The sequence below is a fragment of the Papio anubis genome, chromosome 4, assembly GCF_008728515.1.
Source record: "Papio anubis isolate 15944 chromosome 4, Panubis1.0, whole genome shotgun sequence".
NCBI lineage: Eukaryota > Metazoa > Chordata > Mammalia > Primates > Cercopithecidae > Papio > Papio anubis.
In genome coordinates, this window is record NC_044979.1 from 94968118 (window position 1) to 94994972 (window position 26855).

The 26855-nt window shown below is 39.1% G+C and overlaps 1 protein-coding gene across 7 annotated transcripts in view; it reads right to left on the reverse strand.

Moving 5' to 3' along the window:
* OSBPL3 (oxysterol binding protein like 3) overlaps window positions 1-26855 on the reverse strand; it is a 183923-nt gene that overhangs the window by 148218 nt on the left and 8850 nt on the right. The window contains exons 1-2 of one of the 7 annotated variants that reach the window (XM_017956847.3): window positions 19486-20691; window positions 12361-12405 (exon numbers count right to left, since the gene is read on the reverse strand). The exons of 5 other annotated variants lie outside the window; for them this stretch is intronic. The gene's annotated coding sequence lies outside the window, so the exon portion shown is untranslated. Of the gene's footprint in view, window positions 1-12360; window positions 12406-19485; window positions 20692-26855 lie in introns of those variants that run through there. One more of the 7 variants, XM_017956846.3, reaches the window with a different exon arrangement.

Sequence of the window (26855 nt, forward strand, 5' to 3'; positions counted from 1 at the left end):
AGATTTTTCCTCGTATTTGAGAAAGCAGCATTCTTAAACCAGAACTGTCACTGCCACGTCATTTGGTGGCAAACCCTATTCAAGATTTGATTACTTGAGTATCAAGTCTTGGGTGGAGTTTACCACCTATATTAAATAATATTATCACTTGATAACAAAGGAACAAATAAAAAAGAAAAACACTTTATTTCAAATCTAGTACCATTCCTCTTCCACATGATAATACTTCCCTCCTTCAATCAACCCTTCTTTTTTCTAGTCTAAACATCTCCATTTAATTCATTTATTCTCTCAGAAAACAGTTTCCAGTTCCTTCTCCATCCTATTCATTCTTCTAAGGGCAGAATCCATCATGAGTATGTGCTCTGACAACCTAAAGCAGTGTCCTGTATATTTATTCATTCAGCAAAGACTTAGTGAAACGAAGTATTAATATTATTCTAAGAATTGGAAATATATCAGTGACAAAAATCACTGCTATCTTAAAGCTTAACATCTCATCTAGCACCTAGAACAAGGCCAGACACAAGGCAAGCACTCACTAAATACTTGTTGAAAACATCCTGCATGAAGGGCAGTATCTGAATTTGAACACAATGATTCCAAATGTGGTTCAATATGTTGAAAGTGGCACACTCTGATACAGTGAAATGATTACTGGCAGCAAAGAAAAAAAAAACTACTACACGTAAGACTCTGAAAAGATGAGCAGTCTAGAGTCCCTTTGCAACTCATTTTATACCTTGAGGACATAACTACATTAATCACAATGTAAGAGGTAAGATGCTCATTGTTCATAAGAGGTTCGAATTATGTCAAGGCTCTGTTCAAAGAAACAGTAGAGTGGAGAATACATTTTAGAGCAATGTATAAACAGTTGATTTTAAACATTTTTATTTCTTAGTACTTGTTCCAGTTAGTATTGTTAAGTAACAAAGTACCCCAAAACTTAGCAGCTTCAAACCACTATTTTATCTGGCTCATAATTTAAATGGTGAAGAGTTCGGGAAAGGCTGGGCTGGGCAGCTCTGGCTCAGGGTCTCTCATTTGATGGCAATCAGATGCCAGGTGGGGCTGGAGCTAGGTGGGCGAGAGTCATCTGAAGGCTCAGCTGGGTAGGTGTCTTAGGAGGCTCCCTCCCAAGGCTGGTAGTCAATGCTGGCTGTCAGCTGGGAGCTCAGCTGGGGTTGCTGGTTGGGTCACCTACACATGGTTTCCCCAGCATGGAATCTCAGAGTAGCCATACTTCGACTTGGCAGTTAGCATGGTCAGAACTAATGTCCCAAGAGAAGTAAGGAGAAATTGCACAGCCTTTTACAACCTCGACTACCAAGTTGTCATATAGTGTTATTTTTGCCGTACTTTTATTAGTTGGAGCAGACACAAACCAACTCGTATTTAAGAGAAGGGAACACAGACCTCACCTATCAATGAAAGAACTTCTGCTCAGTTTTTAAAACTTCCACAGTACTTTAAACGGGTAAGTTTCCATTAGTTAATAAATGTGTTTAGGTAGAAGATTATATTTTAGATATGAGACATTAACAGGAAATAACAGACATTATCTGTTATTTTCCTCAGTACAAGTATCTTGTTTTGTTGAATACGCTAAGCTTAACTGAATGATTAGACTAACAAGAGGGTTATAGAGCTGCTTTTGGACTTTGGACTCTTAAGCAACAAAAGGCCACACGACCAGAGTCCTGCCATTAAGAAGGGCAGGCTCAGGTCCACCTTATCCACTCCATGTGGCAAACATTTCTCCCTCCTCGGCTCACATCATTTTTTATCATATGCTCTGGATTCATAAGCTGAAGTAGCAGGGATGTGTGTGAGAAAGAGAAAGAGGAGAGGGAGGAGAGAGAGAGAAACTGACTCCATCTATATCATTTGCTTTGTGAGGATAAGAACAGCCTTAACTCTTTTTCTAACACAACACCCAGCAGGCATCCAATAAAGGTTTGCTGTTTGACTTGGGCTCAAAATGAAAAGGATAAGCATTATTGTTCATTATTCTCGCCCCTTTCATGTCTTTAAATTGTAAAACAAAGAAAACAATCTGTACCACAGGAGGCTGGACTGCTGAGTTGTAGCAAGGCGTGGAGCTGTCTAAAAACAAAGTCACGGCCGGGCGCGGTGGCTCACTCCTGTAATACCAGGACTTTGGGAAGCCAAGGCGGGCGGATCACGTGGTCAGGAGATCAAGACCATCCTGGCTAACATGGTGAAACCCCGTCTCTACTAAAACTACAAAAAATTAGCCGGGCATGGTGGCGGGCGCCTGTAATCCCAGCTACTCCAGAGGCTGAGGCAGGAGAATGGCATGAACCTGGGAGGCGAAGCTTGCGGTGAGCCGAGATTGCGCCACTGCACTCCAGCCTGGGTGACAGAGCAAGACTCCGTCTCAAAAAAAACAAAAAACAAAGTCAGGAGTGCCCCATCCTTGATGATGGTCAAGTCAAGGTATTGTAGAGAGGAGTAAAACATCAGATGGAGGTCCTAAGTTTCCAAGGTTCCTTCTAAGAAAGACTTTACAATTCCATAACAAAGGATTTAGAAAATAAAAGCAAAACTGAGTTCCTATAAATGTGTGCGATGTCACTATTCACTATCCTCCTGCCAAAAATGTATTAACATAGAAAAAAGACAACTAGGAAATTCTCTGAATAAAGCTCTTCCAGGTAGAGTTCAATGGCTACAGAAGGAATCAGCCCACAGCATGTATGCAGCCTGGCTTTACCCAGGCACCAGAAACCTCCAGAGCATCACTCCCAACTGCTGCTTCTGCTCCCCCGGTGACTACTCCTGAAAGCTGCATATCTTTATTTCACAGAAACTACCTTTCCTCAGTTCCTATCAAGAAATGAATTTCAAAGTAACATTTTTAGCATAATGTTTAATCCCTAACACTATACCAGCAACTTATCTATATGGGTAAGGAGGAAGCCAAATATTGCCAAAAATATCTAGGAATCACTATTTCTGAGTAGAGAGCACAGTATTTATTGAAATTTGAACATTAGAAATATGCTACAAACTAAACTATAATCTGAACACAAGTAATACATGCATGTGTATATATATATATGTATACATACATATCCAATTAAATCACACACAACACACACACACACACATTCATTGCATACTACTCATGTGCCAGATTCTGTGATCAGTGTTGGTGGTTTGACACTGTACAGGGGGACAATATAATGTCCCCAGAGAGCTCCATCCATCCACTGTGTCCCAAAGATGCAGAGATTATATCACAGATTAAGCTTAAAGAATGATTTTTTTAAAATCCAATGTTCATTTCTAAATCTTTTACAAGAAATAAAAAAATCAAACTAAGACAACCTATCATATGCCATACAGCAAGCTCACAGACCTATACAGAAATCCCTTGAGCTGGAGCTAACAAGGACAGATCACAGAGAAACAGTCTCCCTTGGCTACGGAAGACAAAGAGAGAGAGAGAGAAGATTCCCAAGTGGTTTCAAGTCTGGGAACGATAGCCTAAAAAGAAAGTCTTAGAAGACAGATAGGTATTTTCAAATATTTGAAGCATTGCTGTACAGAAGACATGAGACTTATTCTACTTCAGAGGAAATAGGTGAAGTACTTCCATACAGAAGACATTAGACTTTTCTATTAATACTTCAGAAGGCAGACCTACGGCTTACGGGTGGAAGTCAAAGCAAGCAGATTTACCTCATCTTTAAAAAAAAAAAAAAAAAAAAAGACCCTTCTAACAATTTGATAGCTCACAGCTGGAATGGGTTTCATGCAATGATACTGAGTCAATGGAAAAGCTTTCAGAGGCTAAATGATATCCATCAGCAAAGTTGCGTAGATTACAGAATCAGATGGTGTATTGGAATGAGTGATATTCTATTCTATTATCAGCCCTATTCTATTATCCATTCTATGGAAGAGGAAGTCTCCATCTTTTCTTTGAGTAAATAATTCCCAAATCATCTTTTAAAGATCTCAGGATCCTCAATTTTACATCTTGATTTGGTATTTGTCTACCTAGGCTAATATTGAAGCCAGCTAATCTCACTAAGCCCTCTGTCATCAACAGTGAAGAAAGAGATCCGAAGTATCTTAACTGAGAGGGTAGATGGGGCTCTCTCAGGACAAGCTCTTCCGAGGGGTGGATACAAAGTATGTGGCTGAGTTATGAGTCATCACAGGAAATCAGTTGTTCCTAATGACAACACTGCTCCTAATCAACAGAAACAGAAATTAATTAAACAATTTCCAAGAGGAGGTTTTAGATCTGGCTTTTATGATGTTAATGATTTACCAAAAGAGTCTGCATATCATGATTTCTCTGGACTTCTACATCTTTATTTTTTCTTTGTAAACTATGTCACACCATGCACATCTCACCATGAAAACATAGTGAGTAATCTCACCACACTGGGGAGAATTCGTATTAGTAGTTGAGTGTAAATTCGCCTAGAATTTATCAATCTGCTCATTCACATGAACAGAACCACATTTTACACATTGTATAACCTGCCATTTTCATTTAACAATGTATTCCTGACATCTTCCCATAATATGACATACAGACCTACAGCTTCACAGTACTCATCACATACTGTGTTCCACCAATTCTGGAACATACTCTTTCTCATATTTTAATATCTCTGATATTGGGTGTGTCTCACATTTAACAGCCATCATAGTTTACCTGGCAGCATAGTTTCTTTCCTCAGTGGGACATTTTCTTTCTTAGTGGTACATAAATTAACGGGGGATCTTACAATTGATACAGTCTTTGATTCAATGAAGTAGGTTAGCTGAACTGTATATAATCAATCCATTTTAGATGTTAGCAGCAGATACTCCTGATGTCCCCTTGTCGTATTCCCTCCGCCCACCTCTGATTTCAGCCATCGCCATGGTGGGGAGTTCAGAGTAGGGTGGCCTCAAGCTGACACCTCCCACTAAAGACAGCGTAAGTGTCTCTTTTGTCCCCAGAGCCTTCTTTGAAGCTGGGCAGCATCAACTCAGCCTGAAGGCAAGAGTGACCCAGAAAAACAGGAGTACAAATGGCCCAGTGCACAACCTCAAGCAGAGGGGTACAGGGATGGCTGTGTAAATGCTCTAACTATAACACACTCTGTTATTATTGACTTCCTCCTTCCCTGCCTCTCTCCCTGCTCCCTCAGCGCTGCTTCCTAAGATTGCCTCCCAAATAAATTATTTGCACCCAGCTCCTTGCTTCAGGTTCTGCTTTCATGGGAACCCAAACTAAGCCCAGAACTTATGGACCTACTTCAACAGTCTCCAATTTACCGATACTTCATGCTTCAAAAATATGTTTATATGTCAACTGCTTGGAATTTGCAATCCGTTTTTTTCCCCCACAGAAATGCTATTATAAATGATTAGATTCGCAAGCCAGGTCATAAAAAGTATTTGTAGCAGCATGGAGTGCCAGCACAAAAGCTCTTAAGGAAACATGTCATTTTGCCATACTGCCTTTCTTTACCAGAAAAAAACATTGGTAATGCAATTAAGGCTCCAGGAGCAAATATCCATCCACGTTGACATGTACATACAAAAATACAGACAGACAGACAGACACACACACACACACACACACACATTGGTGAAAGCAGATTTCTAGAGAATCGAAATGCCTGTATCAATATTCATTTAAGTCCTTATAACTAGGGCTTGCAACTTGAAATCCAAGAAATATAGAAAAAGTTAAACTCATCAAAGCTCTCAAAAGGGAAAAACAGAAACTATTTAGTTCAATACACAAAACGTGTAAAATTTCTTAGCCGAAGATGATAAGAGTAAAATGAAAGAAAGAGGGTCATTCAGAACAAATCAGTGCAGAATTAAAGTCGTTATGTAATTTGGAACTCAAGTCACCACAGAGGACTGTCTAAAGTCAATGCTCAACAGTTAGAAGTCTGTTACAACATCAGACGAGACTGAACTTGAGTTGAAAAAAAAATTAAGCTTCATATTTATATAAAGCTAAGCCTTAAATCTGAATTAATGGATTAAAGTTGCATTTATATGATATTGTATTAAAGCCCCATTAAATGATCATTTAATATTCAAAACAACAATCTCCTTCCCCACCACCAGCCCCCAAAAAAAGAATCTCCTAAATCAAATTATTGATTATTGTAACATCAAGAGGATGGAAAGTAGGAGAAAAGAAATGAAGAAATTTGAGATTATGGAATTAGACTGAAAGAAATCAATCAAAATCTTATCTAAAAATGTTTGCTAGTGGCCTAATGTAAGTGGATCCTTAAGTGGGGTTTTTTCAAATTTCTTAAAAATAGAAATGCCTTTAAGTGAAAGCAACTCCTTGCTCAAGTAAAAAGTAAATCAAAATCACTTTTTCAATTATATAGAATTTATATGTAACTTCATATTTCTTCTGGTAAAAAGAAAGGGGAAAAATGAAAAACAAAGGTGAACCAAAAAATAAATCACTGTAAATATATACATCAAATCCATGACTACGGATGTGGGCACAAAAAATAAAAAAATTTTAGATCCAAGAAAGAAATCTGGTTTACAAAAGCCAGAAGACTATTAGTATTTATGACTTAAACTTTATTATTGTGCATACACACAAATCCTTTCCCCCTACTCACACACACAGGATTTTTTTTTTCCCCAAGTTCCCCAATTTAATGGTAAAGACATAAGCTTTGAGCTTAAAAGAAAAAATATTCTTTCATTTTGCTCTTCCATGTAAGGCCTGACAAACACACCACAGGGGAGAAACCTGTATTAATGATCCTCATAGCTTGCAATGAAAACTATTAATTTCAGTCTAAACAAACACAAACAGGGACAAAACACTCTAGACATAAACCTGCTGCAGAAGCTCTCCAAAATCACAACACCCACGGTCTTTCAGCTCGAATGAATAAACACTTCCAGTGAGACCTCAAATGTTTTCATTTTTTAAAAACATAAAAAGGAATCATTTTATTCCAACATGAATGAGACTGTAGAGAGCTCTAGTACTGTTGACGGCAACACTTCTTGGGGATATTATTAACCGGATTATAACATCTAATAACTAAAAGGAAGGACAGGGATGAATGTAGAGGGGCCTCCCCATCAGCCATTCTTTCAAGCTTCAAAAAAGGAGCTGAGACTTTAAGTCTTAGTCTTTGAATGCAATAGGCAGGAGGCACTTGAACTACCCAGACACTGAAATGATGCACAAAATTCTGTTCAACAGGCTAATACTTCATGTGGGTTAGGATCTGTAATCTAAACAGAATTAAGAAAAAAATTAAGAAGCTAAGCAGAACATAAGTAGTCCAACTTTTTATTTTAAGGACAGAGAAACTGAGGCCCACAAGGCTCAAGTTTTGCCCAATGTCATGTAATCACTAATCATACACCTGGTTATCTAGGTCTCCTGACATTCAATACAATGCCCTGTAGCAAACTGAAACCTCAGAAACCTCAGAAGATATGATCTAATCTAACATGTCTGAAATATTATTTTTAATACCCTTAAGGAATATCCTGAAACTGGATGAAATTTTAGATGTCGCTCTATAAATATGGAAAGATCCTCATATGAGCCACCTTTGGAGACTAGGTACTCAAATTTTTCATGTATCTCAGTACAGTTCATGCCAGGCATATGTATATTCACAGGCAAAATCCTGCAACATTCTTAACTGTGCATTACATCAACTCTATAGAGATTATGGTAAGGTTACTTCCAGGATTCTAGGCCTGCTCTACCAATATGCAAACCATCCGCTGAATCTATAAACAAGAGTACCATCAAGGTTCCCAGATTTAAAATAGTTCCCTACCCAATTCCCTACCAACCCTGCTCCCCCTCCCTAGTCTCATTTAAAATTGGCCAATGTCTGTAATCTCAGCACTTGCGGGGCAGAGGTGGTAAGATCCCTGGAGCCCAGGAGTTCAAGACCAGCCTGGGCAACACAGCAAGACACTGTCTCTACAAAATATCTAAAAATAAGCCAGGCATGGTGGTGCATGCTTATAGTTCCACCTACTTGAGAGACTGGGGTAGGAGGGTCACTTGAGCCTAGGATTTCAAGGTTGCAGTGAGACATGATCACACCACTGTGTACCAGCCTGGACGACAGAGTAAGACCATGTCTCTAAAAAGTAAATAAATACATACTCTGGGCTTTTGCTAATAATACTATCTTAAAAGATTAAAGCCTTCACTTGAGTAATTTTGCTTCATCACTTTAATTATTCTGGCAACCCATCTATAGCTCAATTCTCAATATGCCATCATTTGTCAGCTCTGCCAAGGAGTAAGCCCAATCTTTCCCAACCAAGCAACTCTTCCCTGGAGTTTCTTTCAAAAAAAATTACACCAGCAGGTTCTAATTTCCTATCTCTGCCAGAAAGGCTGCTCAGAAGTTGAGTTTAAATGTGTCTTATAAAAGTATTGTGTTAAAAAAAAGAAAAGTATTACATATCTGCTGAATTGCAACCGAACTTGAATATTCATCTTAAAAAATGGTTTATTAATTGAGCATTCCTTATTCCGCTCAGTATGAAAACTAAACAGATCATCAGAAAAAGAATTAGGCACATTAGGAAGCAGTCAGATTGTATCAGTGATCAAACAGTTCATAGCCAGGGAAGGAAGCTTACTCTAAACAGAAGCTGCAGATTTGTACCCACTACCTATTTCAGATCCTGGTACAGTAGGTGCCCAATAAATGCTGAACAAATGAATGAAAATAAAACTCCAAGTCACTTAGATCAAGGCACAACTGGAGCTCCATTTAACAATTGGTCAAGGCCGTCTAACTCTCCATTAAATGTTCAACGGCATGAACTAGAAGGAGGCAGCATGTATCCCAGGAATAGCTTTTGCTACAAAATGTGAGACAAAACAGCTCATGAAGAAAATAATCTTCATGGTAATCATCACAATGATGATCAGTAGTCTGGAACACTTCCTCAGTCACCAGATGACCCTTAGAACAAACTCAGAGAAAGGGGTCTAGGTACACTGGAAGTGGCAGCTCCAAACAGGCCCTGCGAAGCTCTTCTTCATCCAAGACTTTCCTTCCTCTTTCATGGTATTCCATTCTTCTACTTTCTCCCAAAACTACCGTTTCCATGTAGGCAAACAAAGTAGTGATAATGTCCAAACACAGAATCACTCAAGCCAAAATACTCTCCTGAGCACCAGGAATCATCTGGCTGCGCTGCAAAGTCTGTCCAAACACTTTGGATTAATTTTTTTTTGCACATTAAGATATTTTTAGACATGAACTTATTTATTCTCTGCACCAAGAGAGACTTACTTTTTAATCCTTTCTCCATAAGGATGTCAAAATCTTTCAGTCCCAAGGTAAGGCATCAGACCAAAATAGCTTTAAAAGTTCTATATGATTATGAATATTTTTACAGCTACTCTCATGCCAAGAATCATCTACACTGCTTGAATTCATATAATCATATCCGCGAGAGACCCAGTTAACCTTGGCATTTCTGCTGCAAACAAAGTGTTCAGACAAATAGCACTCTCTCTATCCCAACCATGTTACTCAGTGCTGCCTGGCCAATTCTCACACAAATCAGAAAAAAAAAAAAGGTGGGGGGACAGAGGGGGCCAAGATGTAAAAAGGCAAGTCTGCAATCCTCCTGACCCCATCTCCTACAAATAAACTTAGGTTCTTCCAACAGTACACTGAAAAGAATTAAAGATGTGGACCCTAAACAAACAAACAAAAAAAGTCATTTTGCATTGAACCTCTCTTTAATTTCAAACCTGGAAATTTTTAGCAGGAATATGATGAGCAAACTACATTACCTAGAAATTATAAAGGTAGAAGACACTTTGAAAGGTTTTTTGGAAAGAGCATAAAAAGTATCCCATGGGGTCTGATAAGTGGTCCTTCTGGCCAAGGGTTCTTGCTAACAGTACTAAAGGAATGGAGTAGAGGGTGCTGCAACAGGGCAGGCAAGGGAAATGTGAACATGCCCTCCATAATCATGGCCTCAAAGATCCATAATGTGCCTTGGTTACTTCTTGATTCTCAATATCTGACCATTTGTCAACTCTGCCAGGGAGTTAGCCTTATTTCAAGTTTCATGAAAGCAGGGATTTTATTTTGTTCACTACTATACATTATTACCAACACTTGAACAGTGTCTGACACATAACAGAATTCCACAAAATTATTTTTGAATTAATAAACTGTTAGAGTTCAATCATTCATGAATTTGCTGAAAGCCAGTAGCAGGTTAATTTACCAGTCAATTCCCCACCAATAAGGAAAAAAGCAAATTTTTCCCATAATGAGTTTGGGGGCTACCATGTCATTTAGCAATTAATCTATCCCAACAACAAAAATATACTGAGCACTTACAATGTGCTGGGAATTTTTCCAGTGCTGGGAACACAGCAGTAGACAAGACACATGTTGTTCCTGCCCTCATAGAGCTTCCATTCTAGTGATTCTCCCTGGCTGTTCTGTGGAGGAGAGACTACTGGGGTGGCCTCAGGGCGTTTGCACTTCCTGTTTTCTCTAAGTAGATGTTTGTGAAATCTGTGCTTCCCCTCTTTCTTTAGGTTTCTGCTCAAATGTCACCTTATCAGAGAGGCCTTTAGCCATTTCTATGTAAAATCAAATAGCAGCACCCCGTTCCCTAAACACTCTAACCTACTTATCCCTGCTTTACTGTTCTCCACAGCACTTACTATCACCTGACATATATATTTATTTGCTTATGATGCAAACTCCATGAGGACAGAGACTTTGTTGTTGTATCCCCTGGACCCACAAGAGGGCCTGACACATTAGTAGGCATTCAATAAATATCTACAGAATGAGTGTTTTTTAAAAACATACAATCATTGAGCTTCTTCAGCACAGCCACTGCTGTGCAGTTTAGTCACTCATCTTTCAGATCTTTTTCACTCAAACTAGTTCTTGGTCCTGCTGAGAAAACCCTGCATTTGTAGCTATGAGATTATGCAAACCCTAAGAGTATAATTTCCACTTTATATTCTATATCACTAATGAAAATGCCCATTTCCATCAGGCCCTGGATCAGTCTCCAAGGAAAATACTCACTGACTTCTCCCAGGATGAAAGTGACCCACAGTCCACATCTGGATGTGAACTCAGTGCTGATTCCCATCATGCATGAACCCACTTAGCCATGAAGGCTTCAATAAAACTGCTCTGTGACTGAAATACTGAAAAGCCTGCCCGACTCAGCCTCAAAGGTGCCACGTGGCTCCCAGTTAACCAACTCTTCCCTGTTCTTCTGAGATATTTCCACACGTGCAAAGGATGCCAGTGGATAGAACTGTTTTATTCATTACGGAATGAGGGCACTCAGAATAGAATACACCTAATTTTTAAAAACCAATCCTGCATTAGTTTTCTCTACTCTGGCTTTATGTCTCACCTACCCATTCCATGTATTTGTTGTTATGAAGAACTGAAGAGTAAAACATGTAAAGCACTAGAATTACCACTTTCATATTTTCACTATCAAATAGCCATCTTCCTTTGTCTTATGCACATGAGGCATATATACATTTATCAGGGAAGGTTTTCTGTTTATAAAGTTAGTCTCATTATTAGACCTAAAACTTTTTGATTCTTTGTATTCTTCCTTGTAAAACAGGCCTTTTTCTATATTTTGTGGTTTTTCCCATCTGTCTTTCAGATACTTGTGTTATCTTAATAAAATTTTATTTTTCAATGGAGATATACTGTTTTGTTTCTTTATAAGAAAAATTCAGGTTTTATCGTTTTTTAACGCTTTTACCCTTCAACCATTATTACTTTCTTCTCATGGAGTTTTTTTAGTCCATTGAAATTCCTTTTTAAAATGCTTTCTCTTTGTTTTACTGAATTTCTAGTTTTTTAATTTATTGTCTCTTCCATCAATTAAAGTGGTAAGATTTTGGGCACATCCCTTTACAACCATGAGTTCTGTCTGCTCATCAATATAACTAGAATAAGTCACGCTATCTGCCTTGCCTGGTGCTATGCAGGTGTAAGACTAAGTAGGTAGAACTGCTATTTAAGCCACTCTAGAAAGTTTCAGTCTCTGTAATTGAATAGGCCCATTGCTTCTAATAAGAGAAGAATTTAATACTCTAAAAGAAGGGGGCCAATACTATTAAGTCACATTAATCCACACTTAGCTGAGACATGGCAGAACAGACAAAAAAAAAAAAAGACAAAAAAAAAAAAAAAAACACCTCACCATCAAATCCAATACCTGCCTTCCAGTCAATTAAAAAAGCAAAAAACAAAAAACAGGATTACAGTTCCAAATGCCCCTAACAAACAAATCCTCAGGTTGCATTAAGCAAAAACTTACCAAGGCCTCAATTACTTCCTTCCTAATGAATTCCAACGTTTCCACCTAGGGATAGAGAGTATGAAACCAAGCTTTAATCTAGGTTGAACAGCTGAAATTTGATCATGGTAATAGGGTACTCAGGTAAGGATCCAGATAAAATTACTAATAAACATGTCTCAAATCACTAAGCTTCAACTGCTGTTATTCAGTACACATTCATTCTAAAAACACTCTAGTATTTTGTTTTTTGTCTTTTTAGTAACAAAATATAGTAAATATAAGTGATTTCTTAAATAATATACTTAATGTTCTCTAATACCAACCACTGAATTATTTTGCTTAAATTCCTGAGTCTCAGCTTTCTCGTCTGTAAAACACAAATGAAAACTGCTTCCTCACTTGGTTACTGTGAGAACAGTAACCAAAAAAGAGGGAGTGCACTTAGATGAATTTTATAAAACCTAAAAAAACATAACTGTTAGACTAGAATTCAAAGTCCTCATGATCTTGTTCTCTCAGGAAGCAATTAATATACTCAATTCCATACTTATTTTTTCAGAAAAATGTTCATTTCCCCCCAATTTTTGCATAAATGTCATCATATACTGTTTTACACATTCTTTTTTCCATTTAACAATAAATTTTGGAGACTGTTCCATATCAATAAAGAGGAAGCTCCCCCATTCTCTATATAAGCCTTTATTTACTTAACATTCTCCCACATTTAGGTTATTTCCAGTCTTTTACTGTCATAATCTTTTGCTCACATATAAGCATATTTGTAAGGTACACTTCTAAAAGGAGAATTGTTGGGTCAAAAAGTATACACATTTTCAATTTTCAAAAAGACCGCCAGATTGTCCACCATAGAGGTTTAGAGCAATTTGCTCCCCTGCCAGCCATAAATGAAGACCATTTCTCCACATGCTGATCAATATAAATCTCTCATCAAACACTGTTGTTAAATCTCAGTCAATAGGATAGTAAAAAACGCTATCTCCATGTGTTTTAATTGCTTTTTCTAATAAGGTTTTTTTGGCTTTTTTTTTTTTTATTGACAGTCTCTCTTTGAATATTAAAAAAATTTATTTCACGCCCTTTAACTTTCTCCCTTTGTATTACTCTGCACATTCTATGATCCAACTACTCTGAGCTATCTGCTATTCCCCAAATGGGCTACATTTTGGGAAACGCCCATTACTTCCAACTTCACCTACAAAACTGTCAAGTTCAAAGGCATTTCAATGTTTATGAAGTGTTCCTGTATTCCTCTCATAGGACTTAATCACTCCTTCCTCAGAGTGCCCAGGGAGCATTTTTAACGCTTCATAATAGCATCACTTCACTCTGCCATGTACACGTATGAACTTCTTGAAGGTCCAGATTATATTCTTCATCTTAGCATTCCCTGTGATATTCAGCACATTCACTCAATTAATGTGGCATGGAAGACTGAATTAAAAAGACTGCATTTTAACTGCATATGTGGTTTTCAACTTCCAAACCAATGTTGTAAATCTAGTGATGGGGATAACAGAATAAAGTGAAGATCCGCAGACTTCTTCTTTGGCCTAGACATCCATATTACCACTTAAATGCTGATCATCTTTTCTCTAAGTTTTTTTTGTTTAATGTTTGTTTTAACACTGAAATTCTGGCTGTGACTTGAATGACTAAAGGACATAACTAAGATCAAAGTATTAAAGGGGATTACAGACTTCTATAATCCATGAATTTTAATTTTTAAACATTCACTAGAATGGCTAAAATAAAAAAGAAAAGAACAAGTACGGACGTAGAGCAACTAGAATATACAGCTGGAAGAAACGTAAATGGGCACAACCATTTTGGAAAACTGTTTGGGGGAATCAATTGAAGCTAAACATATATTAACTCTGTGACCCAGCAATTCTACTCCTTGGTATATACTCAATAAAAATGCACACATTTGTTCACCAAAAGTTATGTATGAGAATATTCCTAGCAGCATTAATCATAAAAACCCCAAACAGAAAAAAAAAAAACCAAATGTTTATCAATAACAGAATGGATAAATAAATTTTGGCATATTAACACAATGCGATTCTAACAGCAATGGGAATAAACAAACTAAAAACACACATCAAAATATGAGTGACTCTCACAGATCTAAAGCGTCCACATGAGTCCATTTAAGTAAGTTACAAAAACAAGCAAAGCTAATCTTACGGTGTTACAAATCAGGATGGAAATTACCCATTGCGGGTAGGGATAGGGACTAGGGGCTATATTAAAGGGACTTCGGAAGAGCTGGTAATAATTTGTTTCTTGTTCTCGATGCTGCTTACACAGGTTATTTATCTTCTGAAAACTCATTAGATTATATGTTGATGCTTTGTATACTTTTCTGCAGGCATATTATACTTTAATAAAAATGTTCCTAAAATAAATCAATAGGTGAAACTTTCAAAAGAAAATATATTCCTTTTAAAATACCTTTCATGAATAAATGTTTTTCTAAATGCTGACATGCTTATCAGCCACTTGTAAAACCCAACTGACTTGCACTGGTTCGACCAAAGAGCCTGTCACTGAAAAGAGAACTTGGACAAAAAATTTTTTTCTATTTCCGAAACAACGCATGAGTCACAAATGGTATTCCAATTTTTTGATTAAGAATAAAGTGAGGTGACCAACGGAGATCAGCTACTGAGAGCAGGCAAAGACTGCAGAGAAAGATAAAAGAAAAGAATTTCCTTAAATAGTACCAAAATAGCTATTACTCTTAAATGAACCTTCTGTTGAACTACTAAGACAAAAAACGATTACTTATTCCAATGCAGATATATGCCTCAGCACCCAGCTTCCCTCCCAATATTATTTTAAAACACTGCACAACAGACAAAAGAGAGTGTGAGAGTACCACAGGAGGAGTAATTAATGGCAACTGCAGGTGTCTGAATAGAGGAAAACTAAGGGAAATGAAGCACAGATCCTTCCACCTCATTAGTCTTCTAAAAATATTCTCATAATACAAAGGCATGCCCCGCTTGTGTGGTATATAAATGAATGAGAAACCTAATCAAAATGTTTTTTATGAATCTTGACCACAACCCACATACAAATACTTTGGAGATTAAAAACAGGAAAATAAATTGATGGTACTAAGCTAGTCAAGTAGAGCAGAAATAAATGCAGAAGCTGGACAACGCAAAATCAAAATATAGTAAACTCAATTATCTGTGCTAATGGAGGCAGATTTTTAAAAATCTTTTCTGTTGGGCTGTAAAATATAGAAGAGGCACTCCGAGACGTATGAACAGTCCCAAACACTTACACTCTTCTGAACCTGGCATTAATTCATTTTTAATTTGATCCCAACAAAACTCAAAAGGAAAGAAAAGGAAAAAGATGTGAAGTCTAGGTGACCACCAGTCACCAGGGGTGACTTCACAGCCAACTTTAAACTTCCTATTGTAAAAGGAAACGCAAAAAGATAATTAACTGAATTTCACAGATAATCCATCACAGTTCATCTCGGTCAATGTACAAAACTGGTTTTACACAGAAGTATCACCAAGTACACAGTCCCTCCAAAAAGAAATAAGAAAAAAGACAGGATACTATCAAGGTTTTAATTACAGCCCTCAATCTTACCTTGCCCACCTTCGGGAAGTGGTACTAATAAGCAGTGAAATTCTCAGAAGGCAGGTAGCAACAAGGAAAACCAGCAAGGGATCTGAATAATTAAACTTCGAAGTAATTTTTTTAAACCTGGAACAATTCTTTGTTCATGTAATTTTTTTTTTTTAAATTCTTCTCCCCGTTACAAAAGGAAGGATTCGAATTAACCACTAATAATCTGAGCTAAGAATGGCACGAAGGGAAAAAGGAAGATACCTTCTTTCCCCCAACAGTAAAGCAGATTTATTAAGGACATCTATGTCTTTAATAAAGATGGTCTTTTGGCTATCCATTCAGCCAAAACCAATCATAAACTGTCTAATACTGGCCTGGTTAGTATTAGAACAGTATCTGACTAGGTTCAGGGAAGAGAGGCTCACCATGATCTAGCCAAGTCTACTTGAAATTAACAAGAAGCAGCATTTGCTGAGGTCCTGCTATGGTCTGAATGTTTATGTCTGCCACAAAAATCATACGTTAAGATTCTCACCCCCAAGGTGATGGTATTCAGAGGTGTGGCCTTTGAGAGGTGATTTAAGAATGGAGTCCTCCTGTATGGCAGTAGCGTTCCCACAAAAAAGCTCCCAGAGAGCTGCCTTGCCCCATCCACCATTTAGAGGACACAACTAGAAGGTGCCATCTATGAGAATGCAGGCCCTCTCCAGACACCAAATCTGCTGGTGCCTTGATACTGGACTTCCCAGCCTCTAGAACTGAATGAAACAAATTTCTATTGTTTATAAACTTCCCCATTTCTGGCATTTTATTATAGCGGTCTGAACACACTAAGACAGGGCCCACTAAGGACTGGTAGTCAGCATAGTGCATTAAACAAGGAGATCTCTCTAAAAGGGCTCAAAGGTCCATACAATAAATGAGTATAACTTGGTAAAGGACTAAATAAACAAATGTATGGATAGCATCGAGCTGGCCATTTACTCATTCATCAAGCATTTATCCTCACTATTCACAACATCATAAAGGACAGACATACATTATTTTTGTCTGCCCAGCCAACTCCCCATTTTGGTACCAGCACATCAACCTTTCTATTGTTTAATAAAGAGACATTCGGTGGTTCACACCTGTAATCCCAGCACTTTGGGAGGCTGAGGCGGGTGGAATACTTGAGGTCAGGAGTTTGAGAACAGCCTGGCCAACATGGTGAAACACCATCTCTATTAACTATAAAAAATTAGCCAGGTGTGGTAGGGCATGCCTGTAATCCCAGCTACTTGGGAGGCTGAGGCAGGAGAACCACTTGAACCTGGGAGGCGGAGGTTGCAGTGAGCCGAGATCATGCCATTATACTCCAGCCTGGGCGACAAGAGTGAAACTCTGTCAGAAATAAAGACAGACAGAAAGACAAGAAAGATAAGACAAGAAAGACAGAAAAGAAAGAAAAAAGAAAAGAAAAAGAAAAGAAGAGAAGAGAAAACAAAACAAAACAAAACAAAACAAAACGCTTGGCCCATGCCTGGCCAGTAACAGCCCTGACAACTCTGGCCCCAGTAGCTGGTTCAGGATCAGACACATGACCCAGGTGGAAACAACCAGAGCCAAGAAGCATCTGTAGAATTAAGAGTTGCTGGGCATATAGGAAACAAGCCTGTAGCTGCTAAGAGACACACAGAGAAAGCCTGCTTGAGAATGAAGTCACGTGAAAACAGGCTAAGACATGGCAAGAAACAGGGCTCTAACAGCATGACTTGAGCCCCTAGGTCCAGCTGTGCCTGAAGTTAGCACTACTCTTGGACGTTTCAGCAACATAAGCCAATAAATTTTCTTTTACATTGTCCTTATGCTGGATGAGTTTCTGTCACTTGCAGACAAATGCCCTAATACAGCACCATTGCTGAATTCTTTTAAAACCCTTAATAGGAATAATTCTTCAGTCAGAGTGCCCACCCTCAATTATAATAAAAAGTTTTTAAATATTTTTGAAATGTAACACTCTGAGAAATGAATATCAACTAAGGTTGTCCCTTATTATTCCCTGCATCTTCAGAACTTTTTGATGACTGAATTATTTCCGTTCACAAAAGAAAATAAGCTTCTTGGCATAACTGATGTTTCACACCCGATCCTAATACCAGATTGTTTGGGCTTTTAGAACACCAAAAACCTGTCTGCTTAGTTCTATTTTTGTGGATGTCAGGAGTTCACAGGATAAAGTGAAATCTGAGGGGTTTGCTGCTTGAATTCACTTCTTTCTTGAATTCATCCTCCCCCATGGAAAGGAAGAGAACCCAAAGAAGCGGGTGTTGGATTCTAAAAGCCTCTTTTCTGCCAACTTCCCCAGAACACAGAGGCCAGTCATGTGGTCAAACCACAACTGCAAAATGCTGATGTCAGCAGTGCCACTCTGGGCGTCTGTAATTGTTTCACCATGACAAAACTCCATTCCAACCAGGCAACACAGACTCACCATGGCAACCTCCACCAAGAATCCGGCCAGCCCACTTTCCCCTTTTTTGCTGATATCTGCCCAGGGCAGACAGCAGCACATTCAGCTGAGTGCACATCTGACTGCCTATGCAAAATGACCTGGGTGAGATGGGAGTACACTGAATCAGACTCTGAGTGGTGGAATCTGCCAGCACGGAGTGGTAAAAAAGGGAAAGGACTACAAGTTCAGAGGACCTTGTCCTAGCCTGGGATTTGCTACCAAAGAGGCGTAACCTTAGATAAACCATTTCACCTTCTGAGGTGTCTATTTTCTTATCTTTAACATGTGAGGAGTGGAAACAGATCAGTGTTTTTCACTGTGGGTAATAAACCATGTAGTGGGTGATGAAATCAATTTAGTGGATCAAGACCAACACTACCCATACAAAAAAATGATTGCAGAGGAGGGACAAGGACTATACAAGATTAGCCTGAGTACCTTGTAGTGCCAAAAAGTAAGGACATGCTAAAAAAAATCCACAATGATGGACTTATGTCGAAGTGATACAGGAGCCAACCGAAAGTACTCCTAATAGCTAAAGCTGGACGACCTTGAGCAACAAAATAAAGTACTACTAAATTATAATCCAAAGTATAGAATAAAGATCAATGGATCCACACTGATTAAAAAAACTGATTGAATAAACTAATGGAGAAGAAACAAATCCAACTCACAGAAGAATGCCAAATAATTTATGTAGCTACACTGCCCTCAAGAAAGTGCAGCGTAACTCCCCACTCCTTAGGTATGAGCTATGCATAACAACTTACTTCCAAAGAGTATAGTATGGAAAGGGGGAGAAAAAAATAACCATATGGTGGAGAAGCCTGACAGACACTACCTCAGCCAGATGAGCAAGGTCAACATGACCAAAACTATAAATCATTCTGAAAACATATACTCTTGATATGATGTGATGAGAATTGCATTTTACCTCTGTAATCTTCTTCCCCCAAACCCATAACCCCAGTCCAATACAAGAAAATCATCAGACCAATCCCAATGGAGACATACTCTACAGAATACTTTACCATACTCCTCAAAGCTCTCGAGGTCATCAAACACAAGGAAAGCCTGAGAAACTATTACAGCCAAGAGGAGTCTAAGGAGACATGGCAACTAAGATAACGTAGAACCCCACATGGAGTCCTGGAACGGCAAAGGACACAAAGGAAAAGCTAAGGAAATCTGAATAAAGTATAGACTTTAGTTATTAATACTGCAACAGTACTGGTCTATTGATTGTGACAAAAGTATCATACTAAGGTAAGATGTTGACAATGGGAAAACCACTGGGGGCATATGGGAATTCTTTGTACTATCTTCCCATCTTTTCTCTACCTCTAAAACTATTCTAAACTTCAAAGTTGTTTTGTGTTGGGGGCTGTGATTAAAACAAGTAAAGTTGGACAAACATTGAGCAATACCTGAGCAGATGATCTCTAAGCTTTTTACTAGCTTTAAAGGCAATGTTTTGGGAAGTATTTTTAATACGCATGTTGTATTAATTAATTTATTGTGCTTTTCTTATTACTTGTAATTGATACTACTGGGCCACTAAAGTGCATGAGTTCAGAAGTACAGTTAGTGAGTTATGGAAACCATTCATTCACTTATTCAACAATAAGTATGTGCTCTGTATTATGTCTTCAAAAAATATTTACTGTGAATGCATGAGGGAAAGGATTCTACATCTCCCTAATTTTGTTTTGTCTAAAAATCATTTGAATAAAATGTAGTATTTTCCAAGGAAAAAAGACAATGTAGAAGGAGCAATAAATCTACAGTAAGAAAATCTAGATACAAGTATGAGCTAAGCTATTTTTGCCCCCAGGGTAAGTCAGTCATCTGTCTTCAATCTGATTTTCCTTAGTCATCCCACAAGGTTAATACCTGCCCTGCCTACCTCAAAAGGTTATTTTGCTGTGAGAAGCAACATATATTAAAGTGATTTACAATTGTGGAAGTGTTATATAAAATAAGGGGGTTATGACAATCTAATAACCAGAATTCTCTCATTCTTCTCGGAATCAGAATGGACTCCAGGCTGGTTAAGACTTGGTCTTTTGCCTACTGAACCAATGCTTGGATTTGCTAAGGGGTCCGTGAACCAGAGTCAGTATCTCCTAATAACTTATTAGAATTGCAGAATCTCAGGTCCCACTAAATCAGAAACCCACTAAATCAGAAACTGTTGGGGGTGGGGACCAGCAATTTGTTTTATTAATTAATTAATTTGTTTGTTTGTTTTTGTAGAGACTGAGTATCATTATTCTGACCAGGCTAGTTTTGAACTCCTAACCTCAAGCGATCCTCCCACCTCAGCCTCCCAAAGTATTGGGATTATAGGCAGGAGCCACTGCGACAGACTCAACTCAGTGTTTTACAGTCCCTCCAGGACACTCCGACACTGCTGAGGTTCAGAACCATTGCCCTCAAGGGTGTGTCCCATTCATGTGGCCCCACCCCTCCAGCTGGCTCCCTGCCCAGCCAGAATGTTGCCTTGCCCTTGTTTCCTCCAAACCCCCTTCACATCCATTGACACCTGGCTAAGTCTCACACAAGTCCTCTGAGAAAGAGGAGAAACAGTACTGTTCAAAAGGATGTGGGAGGTCCATGACTTGCTATAACCTCAGCCTGAGTTAACTAGCTACAGCAAGACCCACAGATCTGACTTCCTACAACATGCGTATTTTCCCCAGACTGGGAAGTTCTTAACCACGAAGAGAAATCCAGCACCTGTGGAGACCACACACTGCACATTTTACAAAAGAAACCAAACTCCCACATCCTGCCCTTCTGGCCCCTAGCATCCGTCAGACAAAGGCATCTTATCTGTGGGTCGGAAAAGGCAGTCATCTAATATAAAGATCTATCTACACCTAACTAGACACACGCAGGAAAATAAGACCTCTGGATGCCACAAACAAACAGGGCTTCCAGGCCCTTAATCAAGGAACAAACGATGCAGAACTGAAAGTAACAAACAAGCTGGAATGCTATTTTGCCCCACAGGATGAAAGACTAGAAAAACAGGAATTACCAGTCAGAAGTATGATGCATTGGCAGGTGTGCATGAAGAAGGCCAGGCAATCCTTTTTCTGAGCGATGTTTAGGCCAAAGACTTTCCTTTTTGACACCCTATTATTTGTATCATTCCTTAATGACACACATACAAAACAAACTTAAAGAAGACATTGGCCCAGAGAAAGACTAAGCTGAAAACCTAATTAGGGTGGAATTTTACACTATGTTTGTGTATATGTATGTTTATAAGGTAAAAGAACTGCTAGTACAAACACAGTGCCTCTCTAAAGAGGTTGGGCTTGTGTGTGCCTCATGAGGCTGATCATTACTTCCCAGGCAAAACTCATATATAAATCACATACATACAAATGTATGTCAACAAATAATCATTTCTTTATTTACCGCCCCTTTGCTTATTCCCCATTCACAGTCTTCTGGAAAATATATGAAAAACATCCCCTAAGTGACTAATACATAAGACAAGCAATACACTGCCACATAGGCAAATTCAGCTTGAGAGACTGAATTTGCATGAACTATCACAACGCCTGTTCGCAGACAGTCTAAATCTGTATTCACAGGCCATCTACATTATCTCAAATTTTTATGGTAATTTTTCCTGTTTCCTATCATCCCTCCTTCCCATAATGTACACACAGAAATCTTCCAATCATACAACACTTAACATTTGTATTTGACTACCAGTTGAACAGATTAACCCATACTACCTTGCTCAAAACATTCTGTGGCTCTCCAATGACCCGAGGATGACGTAGCCATGTACCACCCTTGGGTGCCCATGAATTCTTACCCTACAGCTGCAAGGGATAACCCTGTTTCCACCTTTGCTCATCACTCCCCTCTACCTGAAATGTCCTTCTCTCCCATTTCTCTACCTTTTGAAATTGTATCACACTTCAAGGTCCTGCTCTATTAACACTCTTCCCATGAGATGTCTCCTGGTTTATTCTTTGAAATTACCCTCCCCAACTCAACGGTTATCGTGGAAAAAGTACCCACCCCAGAGAATGATTGTGAGAATTAAATCAGATGATGTTCTTTCAAAAAGTACAGAGAATAGTGTCTCACTTCCAGCAAATACTTCATTTAAGAAACTACCATTATTATTTTATGGTCCTCCAATCTTTGTGACTAGTTACCCTTTCCTTACCTATCTCTTGGTTTACCTTCCCCAAGGTACCACATGCTTCTCCCTTTCTCTCCTGGGACCTGCCTCAAAGGTTCTACAGGTAAGGGCCGCCTTAAGTGGCACAATTTTAACTAAACTGCTGACTCCTAGAACTGATCAACAGCTCTGCCCTCTCTCCTGAGCTATTGCTGGACATGTCTGTACTGATACCACCCATACACTTAAAGCTCAGCATATTCAAAACCAAAAGTATTATCTTTCTCTAAGATCTACTCATCTTCCTATTTGCCCCAGCAGTAGTCAATGGCACCAGAAATAACACAGTCACATAAGCCTGACACTCTGCAGTTACTTTTTGGTTTGCTTTATACATTTACTTCCAAGTAAGTAACACATTTACATGGAACAATATTCAAAAGGTATAAGTTCAACTTCATACCTATCCTGCCTTCCGTTACTCCTTCCTAGGAGAGTCTGATGTTACAGCAACCTCTTTTATAACCTTCAAAAGATATTTTATATTTATATCTATACAGTGAGTACAATTAAACATTTATCAACCAGCTCTCTGGAAAAACAAAAACAAAAATGTTCTCATGTCTTGCGTTTCCTGATTTCCATGGTGTAAATACCCCACTGTGGCTGACTTCAAATTACCAACATGAAGTAATCAGCCAAGGGCTTGGGAAGTCATGTACAGTTGGTTCCCACATGCCGGTGTATACTGGCTTCAGCACACCAAGTTTTTTGCTTTTTTTGAGTCGGAGTCTCCCTCTGTCACCCAGACTGGAGTGCAGTTGCGTGATCTTGGCTCACTGCAGCCACTGCCTCCCGGGTTCCAGTGATTCTCCTGCCTCCACTTCCGGGGTAACTGGGATTACAGGCACATACCAACACGCCCAGCTAATTTCTGTATCTTTAGTAGAGACAGCGTTTCACCATGTTGGCCAGGCTGGTCTTGAACTCCTGACCTCAGCTGATTTGCCCACCTGGGCCTCCCAAAGTGCTAGGATTACAGGTGTGAGCCACAGCACCAGCCTCAGCCCACCAGTTTTAGCTATGTGTGCATATATGTATGAATATATGTCCATGTGTATATGTATATACACATATAAAATATATATATGGATATTCTGTACTTACTTTCTTAACTTCACAATAAATCTCACATATCATTCCGTATCAGAAAATGTAGAGCTGCCTCATTTTTAACAGCTCCATTATTTTTTAATCAGTACTTATTGATGAAAATTAAGTTACTTGCAATCTGATATTTATTCAAATACTGCAAGAAACGATTTTACATATATATCATTTTGTGAATTTTGCATATCTGTAGGATAAAGTTCTTAGGACTGTTATTGCTGAGTCAAAGAGTGCATGCATTTGCAATTTTGACAGATACTGCCAATGGCTCGCTAGTTTGGACCGACTTACATTTCCATCCACGATGTATACAGAATACCTGTTTCTTCAAACCTTTGCCAACACTATTATCACATTTTGTGATGTTTGCCAACCCGATAGGTGAAAAATAGCATTTCAATGAAGTTTTCATTTGCATTTTCTCTTTTTATGAGTGAGGTTAAAGTTTTCATATGTTTAAGAATCATCTGCATGCCATTTCATGAACTATGTGTTCAAACTCTTTGCCTTTACAGTAACTGGCCTTTCTCGTACAGATTTGTTAGAGTTCTTTATATACTGATAAAAGTAGGTCTTTGTGATATGAATTGTAATTATTTTCCTAAATGTGTTGATTGCCTTTTGACATCGTTTTTGAAAATTGACCCCGCAAAAATGATATGTAATCAAATAAATCAATCTTTTATTTTATAGCTTCTGGATTTTGTGTCCTATCTAGAAAGGATTTTTCATCTTATTATTAAAAGTGTATTGTATTTTTTTGTACTTCTAATTGTTTTAAAGTTTTGATCCATGTGGAATTCATTTTATTTTTTGCCTAATTGTACCAACACCACTTATTATCCCTTGTGGAATCATCTTTGCTTTCTCCCTCAACCCTACTCCCAACCCCTAGTTTCTAGGGGCTATCATTATAACTTTCCAGTATTTTGATATTATCTGTCTTTTTCCTCCTCTCACTGTGACCATCCCAGTTCAGGTCTCATCACTTTGTGCCTGTACTCCCAGCCTCTGCCTTTCTCTGTCACCACCAGAACACTTTCCACTAAGATAGCTCTTACCATGTCACTTCCTTGTTCGCTGTTTACAGAATAGTCTTTGGACTTACTATGGGATTTAGGACTTACACCAGTTGGGCCCTAATCTACCTCTCCATTCCTGTATGCTCTTACTTTTCACCATTACACAGTCCTTCTCTTCATCAAACTGGATAGTCCATCAACTCTCAAAATGTTATGCCTTGGCTCATCCTACCTACCACCTCTGCCTAGAACATCCTTCCTACCTTTCCCTTCATCCTTTTTTTTTTGAGATGGAGTCTTACTCTTGTCGTCCAGGGAGTTCAGCGGCACCATCTCGGCTGACTGCAACCTCCACCTCCCAGGTTCAAGTGATTCTCCTGCCTCAGCCTCCCGAGTAGCTGAGATTACAGGTGCCCACCATCATGCCCAGCTAATTTTTGTATTTTTAGTGGAGACTGGGTTGCACCATGTTGGCAAGCTGGTGTCAAACTCCTGACCTCAGGTGATCTGCCTGCCTCAGCCTCTCAAAGTACTGGGATTACAGGCATGAGCCATCGCACTCGGCCCCTTCATCCCTTTCTTTATCTCAATTCTATGTGCCCTTCAAGACGTGTCTCAAACACTCACTTCTCTGCAAAAGCATCTCCCTAACTCCTCCTGAGCTCCTATGGCACTTTAGTATCTTATTTATATAAGTAGAGAAAAGATGGATCGATATATAGAGATACAGACAGATATATAAATATAAAAAACACAATTGTAGGGAGAAGGAGGAGTGCTATAAACGTATATACCCCAAACTGAAGTGAATATTCTTTGAGGTCAGGGGCTGTTGGTTAATTAACATTTGCCTGCTCCCTGCTTCTAGGTAGCACCTTGTACATAACAAATTGTTTTCAATAAAACGAAAATGTCTGGGGCTTAAAACATTAGTGTGCATCATAATCACCTGAAGGGCTAAAACCAGTTTTCTGGACTCCACCCCCAGAGTTTCCAATTCTATGGGTTTGGACCCCACCTAAGTTCTGCTAACAAGTTCCCAGGTGACACTGATACATCGCCTGCAGTTATACTTTGAAAACCACTGCCTCACACCATTCCTCAAACCTCAAAGTAAAAGCCTTTAGAAAACCGGGACAAAATGTGTCCAAAAGTCTCATGGACAGGAAAATCCTCTCAAACTGGGTGTCACTTAGATATGTATAGATTTCATCCCATCTACCCTGTCCAGCTCAAAGAGGCAGTGGCCCAAGGCCCCAGAGGCAGGTATCACAGGAACTACATCCATCCTCTGTTCCTCGGACTGCCAGTCCAATGCTGTTCAGCACACAGAGGGGGTCTCTGGTCAAGGGCGTGGCAGTAGAGGCTGAATGACCTAACTGTACCCCAGTTCTGCTGCTTGCTCTCTGTGTGACCATAGGAAAACTACTTCACCCTCTTTAAGACTGGATAGCCAGGGTTCTTTGGGTGGAAGCAACAGAAAACAATTTGGTAAATGAAGCCAAAGAACATGTATTAGAAAAAAAAACAGTTCAAGGAACTAAGAGGAGGCTGGAGAGGCAAGCCCGGGCACAGCTCTGTGGGATGGAAAGCTACACCACAACAAAGCTGTATGCACAGATGGTCTGGCCATGACACATCTCGCAGCAGACTCTCCATGACCCTCCCACACCCAGAGTCCAGAGAGAGGCATGTGACTGACCTGGCTCACAGGGCCACAGCTGAGGGGAATGGGGCCCCTCCTTCTGGTCCCAGCAGACCATATCCAGAGGCAAGAAGTGATTTATCAAATGGAAATCAGGAAGGGTAAAGGGATGTTGGAAAAACGAAAACAGCAAGTGACTGCCCCCCAGCCTCTGTTTTAACACTGGTAAATTGGAATGATAGTAACCACCTCCTAAGTTGTAAGATCTAAGGAGGTAGTGTAAGTAAAGCACTCAGCCTGGCACATGGGGAGCGCCCAACAGCTACTGGCTGCCACTGTTATCACTGTTATTCATAATTACCTCCACCTTCAAAGGAAGGATGGTTTCCCCTTCCCTAATAACTCCAGCAA